A 9,494-nucleotide genomic window follows, 5' to 3' on the forward strand; every position below is an offset into this window, starting at 1 on the left:
ACATACACAAACACCAACGGCCCATGACAGAGCCCTTCTTCCCTCAGTTTCTGCTGCTTCACAAGCAGGAGGGAAGGAAGCCATCCTGTTACCATCATCAGGATGGGGCTGGTGTCTCTGTCTGTGGAGAAGGTGACACTTCTGATCTGATTTGCATCAATCTTTTCCCTGAAGGGCAAAATCGACCTACTCTATTCCTATGCTTTCCTGACCAGTGACGTGAGGTGTGGAACAGGGAGGTGGTAAGAGGGGAGAGTGTTCGCTTCATCCAGCCCAAATCTTACCTGAGGTGTCTGTGAGGGGAGGGAGGCAGGAGCGGAGGGTGCGTGCCTCCTAGGGAGATGCGGCTAAGTGGGTTAAGAAAAAGCTGTTCGGGACAACCTTAAGGTCGTGAGGTAAGCTGGGCAGAAGCAAGTCAGACTGCCCAGCTCCCAACCTTCCTCGCCCTATGGAGCGTGATGGGATGTGGCACTCTTTTGGTTATCGTTGCCGTGGAGTCAGTTTGTCCTGTTCTAACGGAAAGTTGTCATTGGAGCCACAATGGGAGTCCACGTTCTGCCAGAGTGGAGACCTCACCCGTTGACGGGGCCTGGTTGCTAGTCTTTTCCACTGAGCGTAGTCAAGCCAGTTGTTCCAACAGGAGCCACTTATCTAATAAAGTGAGAAGTGCACGGTAGGTAACAATTAAGCTTTAATTAGCAGTTGTTTCCAGTTGTACAGTCAACCTTTAATGGGAGGAGGGGCAAATGGGCTCATTGAGCTAAATTGTATTTGCCCTCATGCAAATCGGTGTCAATACTTGTGTTAATTGGGGAAAAGAATAAGGCATTGCAACCCAGTTCCACAAGAAAAAATTAGACTCATGAAATATACTTAAAAGCAAAGCAGAAAAGTGTTTAAAATGAACTGTTCAATAGATTTTATTAAAATAATATAAGTATCATGGTTTTGAGATTTTTAGATTTCAGTTATAATACATATGATTTAATTCCACTCCCGTCCTCTCACTGGTCTCATTTTTTATTAAAATCAATGAATTATCTCATCTATTTTCAAAGAGATAATAGATCAGTTCAGTTCAGTTCAGTTCAGTCGCTCAGTCGTGTCCGACTCTCTACGACCCCATGAATCACAGCACGCCAGGCCTCCCTGTCCATCACCAACTCCCGGAGTTCACTCAAACTCATGTCCATCGAGTCGGTGATGCCATCCAGCCATCTCATTCTCTGTTGTCCCCTTCTCCTCCTGCCCCAAACCTTTCCAAGCATCAGAGTCTTTTCCAGTGAGTCAACTCGTCACATGAGGTGGCCAAAGTATTGCAGTTTCAACTTTAGCATCAGTCCCTCCAATGAACACCCAGGATTGATCTCCTCTAGAATGGACTGGTTGGATCTCCTTGCAGTCCAAGGCACTCTCAAGAGTCTTCTCCAACACCACAGTTCAAAAGCATCAATTCTTCGGCGATCAGCCTTCTTCATAGTCCAACTCTCATATCCATACATGATGTGAAAAACCATAGCCTTGACTAGATGGACCTTGGTTGGCAAAGTAATGTCTCTGCTTTTTAATATACTATCTAGGTTGGTCATAACTTTCCTTCCAAGGAGTAAGCGTCTTTTAATTTCATGGCTGCAATCAGCATCTGCAGTGATTTTGGAGCCCCAAAAATAAAGTCTGACACTTTCTCCACTGTTTTTCCATCTATTTCCCATGAAGTGATGGGACCAGATGCCATGATCTTTGTTTTCTGAATGTTGAGCTTCAAGCCAACCTTTTCACTCTCCTCTTTCACTTTCATCAAGAGGCTTTTGAGTTCCTCTTCACTTTCTGCCATAAGGGTAGTGTCATCTGCATATCTGAGGTTATTGATATTTCTCCCGGCAATCTTGATTCCAGCTTGTGCTTCTTCCAGCCCAGCGTTCCTCATGATGTACTCTTTATATGAGTTAAATAAGCAAGGTAACAATATACAGCCTTGACGTACTCCTTTTCCTATTTGGAACCAGTCTATTCCATGTACAGTTCTGACTGTTGCTTTCTGACCTGCATACAGGTTTCTCAAGAGGCAGGTCAGGTGGTCTGGGATTCCCATCTCTTTCAGAATTTTCCACAGTTTATTATACATACTGTTAATACTAAATTGTGAAAACACATGAGGAGAGAGAGCCATGCAATGCTTCTCTCCAGAGGCAATGACCTAACTGCTTTATTTTCCTAGAGTTATTCAAGATTTAGTTTTATTCTTCTGAAAATTATGCCCCCGGTTTGCACGTGCGTCATCCGATTGGAGATCCGCAAGCGTAACTTTAAGAAGCGGATTCTCTTTGATCACCGCCCTGCCCTTCGCGGGAGCTGCCTCACTCTTCAGTTGTTGATCCGTACAACAAGCATTCTGGGAAATGCAAGCTGATTGGTTGTGGTATTTGGTTAAGCAAAACATAATTCCATAAGCAAATATAGTACTATCGGAACAAAGGGAAAGCACAAGGCCTTTGACAATGTCAAAGTGAAGTCGGATTCGCCCCGGGCTCTGGATCACTTTGGTTGCAGGTCGTCAGAACCATCTTGAAATGGGGCTCTGGCTCAGTCTTGCACACCTTTAAGGAGTTGCTTAAGTTGTTAGTTATCCAGAGTGAGACTGAAAGGATGTCAGTGGGGGCCTGCCATAATGTTTGGGTCAGTACTGCCCCCAGAGCTCTGATAAAGAGGCCCATTAACTCCTTTCCGCAGTCTCCACCTCTCAGAGAATTTGGGAAAGAGCTTGAAAAAAAATGATCAGCATTGCAGTATCCTGACTCTGAGCCCTTTTGCGGCTGGTGGTCAGAGTAAAGCCACGCGTTTAGAAATGCAAATTTGGCCAAACTGTCTACTGCTTAAGGCTCGCACTTCTCTGCAAATGTTTAGGAAGGTCTGCAATTACAAGTGGAAAACAATAACTCTAAAACACCAAGGTCAGACCTTTGCTAAGCCGAGTTGGCCCTCTCCAGGAAGCCTGTCATGTCAGCAGCAGCCATACTGCTTGGATGATAAAGTTTAATTCTGGGAAAGAGCTAAAAAGGATTTTTTCCCAATGCAGTAGACTGTAGCCTGGTGTGAAAAGTGTTTTTCAGGTAATATTAACTACAGACCAGCAGTGGTGCACACAGGCTTGCTATTTCTCCTTCTGCCTCCTGGCCACCTCTCTCACTCGTCACGTTCCCGGACTCTTCTGTGAAGCATCATAACCTAGCGTCTTGCTGAATGAGACTCCTTTCCTTGTAGGTGAAAGAGAACAAGTGCTCTCAGCTTCCGCACCGCCCCTGCTAGTCAGTGTCGGCCCCTGACAGGCTCTTTGGACCAGCTGTGCGTTACAGGGATCATGGTGACTTTCCCTGGTGGTTTGGCTTAGAGGAGCACAGCTGGTGATACTGTGTGTCATCAGTGAAAGACACAGCAAAGTGTCCTCTCCAGTAACTCAAGTCCCTTCCGCACTGTGTCTCTCACTATTCTCTACCGCTTCAGGACCACAGCTGTGCCAGCTTAATACTTCTTCACTTTCCCCACTCTCTTCTCCACCTTATCATCAGAATCCCGCTCAGTGGCTCGTCACTGGAGCTCTGGACTATCCAAGATCGAGCATCCTCTAAACTCTTGGCAAAGAATCAGATGCCTGTGTTCAAGACACTTCAATATCTGTCCTGGAAAGGATGTTCAGTGATACAAAAGAAGAGAGAGTATAAGTTCCTGGTCTTACACCTCAGAGACATTTTTGCATCCAGACGCTATTCTTAAGGAGTAGGGCAAGTCTTCTGAAGGGATGTAGATCTTCTGGAGAAGATGGCGGGTGCTCTGCGTGTCTGTGTGTAGCCTCAGTCACCGTGTCTTCTTTTCCTGTGAACTGTGTATACTCACTAACACAGTTCATTCATCCATTAGGTGTGTTTATTCATTCGCCCCCAGCCCTCTCCATATCCCCTATGCTTGTCCAGCTAGGGGATCTTCACGGGAAGATGGAGTCCAGGGAACCTGGTGAGTGGTACCATCGTAAAGGCACCACTTACTATGATGGAGAGATTATCTAGTAGGTCAAAAGTTTTAGCGTTTGCATTTTAAACTTTTCTGAGGGGACTCGTGATAAAGACGGCATTAGTCCTTTTTTTTTTTTAACGTGTGGCCCTCTCCATGCTCTTGTTTGTATCTTCCCACATCTTCAAGTTGTCAGCAATGTTTTGAGTTGCAGTGACACCCTCCCAATGTAGCTGACACTCCACCCACTTGGTGCTATCTACAAACATTGAGTACATTCTCTGGATGTCATTAGGAAAAATGAAGTCCAATTCATCGAGGAAAAAGCTAACAGAGCAGCTTGGTTGAAAAAAGTCTCAAGTGAGAATCTGGAGATCTGCATTTGCCCTGGAATAGTTGCCTGGTCACTGATATATCTCTCTAGTCCGTATGTTTTTCCAGTGGATAACATGGGAACAATGATTTTTCCCTAGTGGTCCTGAAAAATTTGTATTCAAGTATTTTTGAGCATTATTTATTGTGTGTATCATTATGCTAGAACCTGAGAAGGATATCAACAAAAAAGATTGCTACCCTCTAGGAATCTAGTGTCTGTCTTTCTTTATCTGTATCTCTAGCTCTATATCTATCTTTCTATTTACCAGTTAAGACACTGTAATGATTTTTTACCTCTTTAGAGCATTTTATAGTTTTCCAATCTATTTTGTGTACTAAATTTTATACATATGTATAAATTTTATACATATGTACTAAATTTTATATATATGTATAAAGTAAAAGTGTTAGTCGCTCAGCTCTGTGTCTGGCTCTTTGTGATCCCATGGACTGTAGCCTGCCAGGCTTCTCTGTGCATGGAATTCTCTAGACAAGAATACTGGTGTGGGTAGCCATTCCCTTCTCCAGGGGATCTTCCTGACCTGGGTCTCCAGCATTGCAGGCAGATTCTTTCCCATCTGAGCCGTCATGGAAGGCATGTGTATATGTATACTCATGTATAAATATTGTGTAAAGATTAAATCAAATATACTTCATGAAATTTTATTTATGTAGACAAATACGTAGGGCTTCCCTGGTGGCTCAGACTATAAAGAATCTCCTGCAGTGCAGGAGACGTGGGTTTGGTTCCTGGTTCAGGATGGTCCCCTGGAGAAGGAAATGGCTACCCACTCCAGTATTCTGTCTTGGAGAATTCGTTCCACAGACAGAGAAGCCTGGTGGATACATATATTTGTTTGTATTTCTACATACTTGTGTATGCATTTATAATTTCATTTCATCCTTATGGCATTGTTAATGACTTCACATCATAAATGAAAACCCTAAGGCCACATGATATTAAGTAACCTTGTAAGTAAAACTTGAATTTCAGTATGGGTCTCTGGATTCTAAACCCTGTGGTGTTTCTACTGAAGCATAAATTCTTAAACTAGTGTAAGAATGAGTCCCCAGTGCATAATATAACTGGGAAATGCTGCAGAAGGCTTGCTCGGAGAAAGCAGAGCTTGAGGAGAGCCTTGGACCTGCAGAAGAAAAGGACAGGGAGAGTTTGGAATGCGACATATTGAGGGAGAAGAAGAAAGAACCTCAGTGTTTTTAAATGGAAATAGTGGGATCTCTTGTTCTGGTACTTGGGGTCTGAATGTGGAGGAGGTGTGAGATTGGATTTTTTTCTGAAGAGTTGGAGTGAATGCAACATAGTGCAGGGTGAAAAGCACTTAAGGAAGCTTGAGGGGGGCTCTCCATGGACTAGGTTACAGCCTGGAATCACAGACATGAGTCAGAGGAATTTGGCAGCAATCGTGAAAGGCAAAAAATAAATAAGACTGGATAGTAAGAACCCCTTTGAAGGATCTGGTAATCAGCTATGCGTGTGTGCTCCATCATGAAGTCTCTCAGTCATGTCTGACTCTTTGTGACCCCATGGACCATCATAGCCCGCCAGGATCCTCTGTCCCTGGAATTCTCCAGGCAAGAATACTGGAGTGGGTTGTCATTTCATCCTCCGGGGGATCTTCCCTACCCAGGCATTGAAACTGTGTCTCTGGTGTCTCCTGCAGTGGCCGGTGGAATATTTTACCACTGCACGTGGGAAGCCCAATGTATCAGCTAGTTTAGTGTTAAGGACTGGGATTCTAGCGCCACTGCTAACTAGCTTTATGACCCAGACAAGTCATAACAGTTTCTGCTTCATCTGGTTGTTTTGAGGATAAATGAACCAATCCACGTCAAGTTAATCCTAACCCAGTACCCAGCGTTTAGAACACACTATTGAAACATACATGAGATTTGTCTTGTAAACTATTATTGGAGGTAAAGTTTCAAGAGCTGAGATTTAAAAGGATGGCATATTATCCCAAGCATTTTCATTCCTGGAAGGAATAAAGCTCTATTAAACCAAGACACTGGAGCTTTCAAGAATCTTCCTGCCAATCAGGCAGTGTGGGTTCAATCCCTGGATTGGGAAGATCCCCTGGAGGAGGAAATGGCAACCCACTCCAGTACTCTTGCCTGGGAAATCCCATTGACAGAGGAGCCTGGTGGGCTATAGTCCATGGGGTCACAAAAGTCAGACACGACTAAGTGAATAGACAACAGCAACAAGAAATCAAGGCACTAGACCGTTTTCACTAGTGAGCAATCCATGCCTGCCTTCTCTGTGGACAAGATTTATTTTAATTTGGATGAAGAGTTTCTGGCTGATGCAATCTTAGTGACTCGACAAAGATAGTCAGAGAATCACCTACACATCTTACAAATCTTAAGGTATGAAGTTGTGGAAGAATGACGTTCCATGCCACTGAGCCAGTTCCTGATACATTTCAGGACCTCTGTCGCAGTTGGACATTTAGACGGAGGAGGGTAGTTTAGGGGCTTCACTGAGGAGGCGTGGCAAAGAGTGGGGACTAATGCCCTCCATGCTCAGCGAGCTTAAACCCTGAAGCGCTGGGAGAGCCTCCGGAAGTCCGTTAGCTGTGTCAGAGGCTGCGAGGGGAAGGCGTCCAGAGAGGACGGGCCAGCTCCTCTCATCCCCCAGAGCCGGTATTTCAACGGTTCTTTGAAGCATTTGAATAATCGAATCACTTTGGCAGATTTTCCTCTCCATATTTAAGTAGCAGTCAATTTCGGGAACACTATTTTAAAAGTCCAAAGGGATATGGAATTTGTCAGGCAGAGCAGAAATCTTTTCTCTGGTCTTCAGAAGGAGGAACTAATGATCACACCCCCATTTCCCCCCTCAGAAGGATGCTGTGTTCAATTTCAGCATGAATTTCCCTGCTACGCTTTGCAGTTCTTTCTCCTATGGCTTCTTCCTAGAGGCGATTTGAGGAATCAGTTCAGTTCAGTTGCTTAGCCGTGTACAACTCTTTGTGACCCCATGGACTGCAGCACGCCAGGCTTCCCTGTCCATCACCAACTCCTGGAGCTTGCTCAAACTCACATCCATCGAGTCAGTGACACCATCCAACCATCTCATCCTCCGTCATCCCCTTCTCCTCCTGCCTTCAATCTTTCCCAGCATCAGGGTCTTTTCCAAGGAGTCAGTTCTTCGCATCAGCTGGCCAAAGTATTGGAGTTTCAGCCTCAGCATCCATCCTTCCAATGAACATTCAGGACTGATTTCCTTTAGGATTGATTGGTTTGATCTCCTTGCAGTCCAAGGGACTCCCAAGAGTTTTCTCCAGCACCACAGTTCAAAAGCATCAGTTCTTTGGTGCTCAGCTATCTTTACACTCCAACTCTCACATCCATACATGAATACATGAATTGAGGAATGGGCTCCTGCCAGTAGAATATAATGTTGGTGGAAGCAGAAAGGCCCATGTGCCTGAAATATCCACTTTTGGAATCACTAACAGTGGCTGGACCGTCCTCTCTAGAAGAAATTCATGTATTATACTTTATGCTGGTATGAATTGATCTGTCCTGGGGTTTTGTACTTGGAAGACACCATTGTGGTCAAGCTGCCTCTTCCAGCCCTTCCTTAGCCTTGGAAGATGGTCTTCATTGCTCTGATTCTTGTCTCTCACTGAGCCTTGCTTCTTATTGGTGCCTAAAGAAAGCCCTGTGTTTTGCTGCCGCCGTTGCCATGGCCCACCTTGAATGGGCGAGTTTCAGAAAAACCTCACTGGAAGGGGGTGTGATTGAAAAGAAGAAGATGCCAAGTGTGAGTCAGGGCGTGTGGGTGGAGGAGGAAGCTGGGAGGAGCTGGTGCCAGTGAGGAGAGGCGCACGGGAGGAAGAGGAGCGATAAAAGTTGTTGACTTCGCCGTGATGTCCCAGTGTCGGAGGACCTTTCTGCCAACACAAATGTTTCAGGGTGTTGGCATCTAGCCATTTAGAGGCTTCCTGCTTATAAGGTCCACCCTCACTCAGGAGCGGCCTACTGTGAGCCCTGAGGCTTTTCTGTCTTCTGATTCTGAGACCTAAACTAATTTTATACTGACCTGAAAATGCTTTGGAAGGGATGTCTGGAGACTGGAGATGCGCTTACTGTAGTATATGTTGGTTATGGAGTATGAATCTGTGTGTGCAACATGCTATATAGGCATGCATGTCTGCAAAGTCGCCTCAGTTATGTCTGACTGTGGCCCCATAGACTGTAGCTTGCCAGGCTTCTCTGTTCCTGGGATTTCCCAGGCAAGAATACTGGAGTGGATTGCCATGTTTTTCTCTAGGGGATCTTCTGGACCCAGGGATTGAACCATATTTCTCACATCCCCTGCATTGGCAGGTGTTTTTACAAGGAATGCCACCTGGGAAGCCTGCTATATATGTGTGATTACATATGGATGGAGATGATTTATTTTATTATATATAGGCACATAATACACATTATTTTGTTACCTATAAAATATGTTTATGGACAAATATATATTTACATATTATATATTAACTTATTTTAAAGGAGGTGGGGCATTTACTGCATATGGGATGGGCACCTAAAATCACAGAACTTTAAAGATGCAAGTTTCAGTTCAGTTCAGTCACTCAGTCGTGTCCGACTCTCTGCGACCCCATGAATCACAGCACGCCAGGCCTCCCTGTCCATCACCAACTCCCGGAGTTCACCCAAACTCATGTCCACAGAGTCGGTGATGCCATCCAGCCATCTCATTCTCGGTCGTCCCCTTCTCCTCCCGCCCCCAACCTTTCCCAGCATCAGAGTCTTTTCCAGGGAGTCAACTCATCGCATGAGGTGGCCAAAGTATTGCAGCTTCAGCTTTAGCATCAGTCCCTCCAATGAACACCCAGAATTGATCTCCTCTAGAATGGACTGGTTGGATCTCCTTGCAGTATAAGGGACTCTCAAGAGTCTTCTCCAACACCACAGTTCAAAAGCATCGATTTACTTTCTTCTTTTTACAGATAAAGAAACTGAGGGTTTGAGGGTAGAGTGACTTGACCCAGGGCATAGGAAAATGCAGAACTATACCTAAAACTCACGTCACTCTTTCCAAACCGGGATGCCCATCCCCATGCCCCTGAGTC

This window comes from Moschus berezovskii, chromosome 13 (assembly GCF_049115385.1).
Source record: "Moschus berezovskii isolate FMDL1 chromosome 13, NW_MosBer_1.0, whole genome shotgun sequence".
In the NCBI taxonomy this organism is placed as follows: domain Eukaryota; kingdom Metazoa; phylum Chordata; class Mammalia; order Artiodactyla; family Moschidae; genus Moschus; species Moschus berezovskii.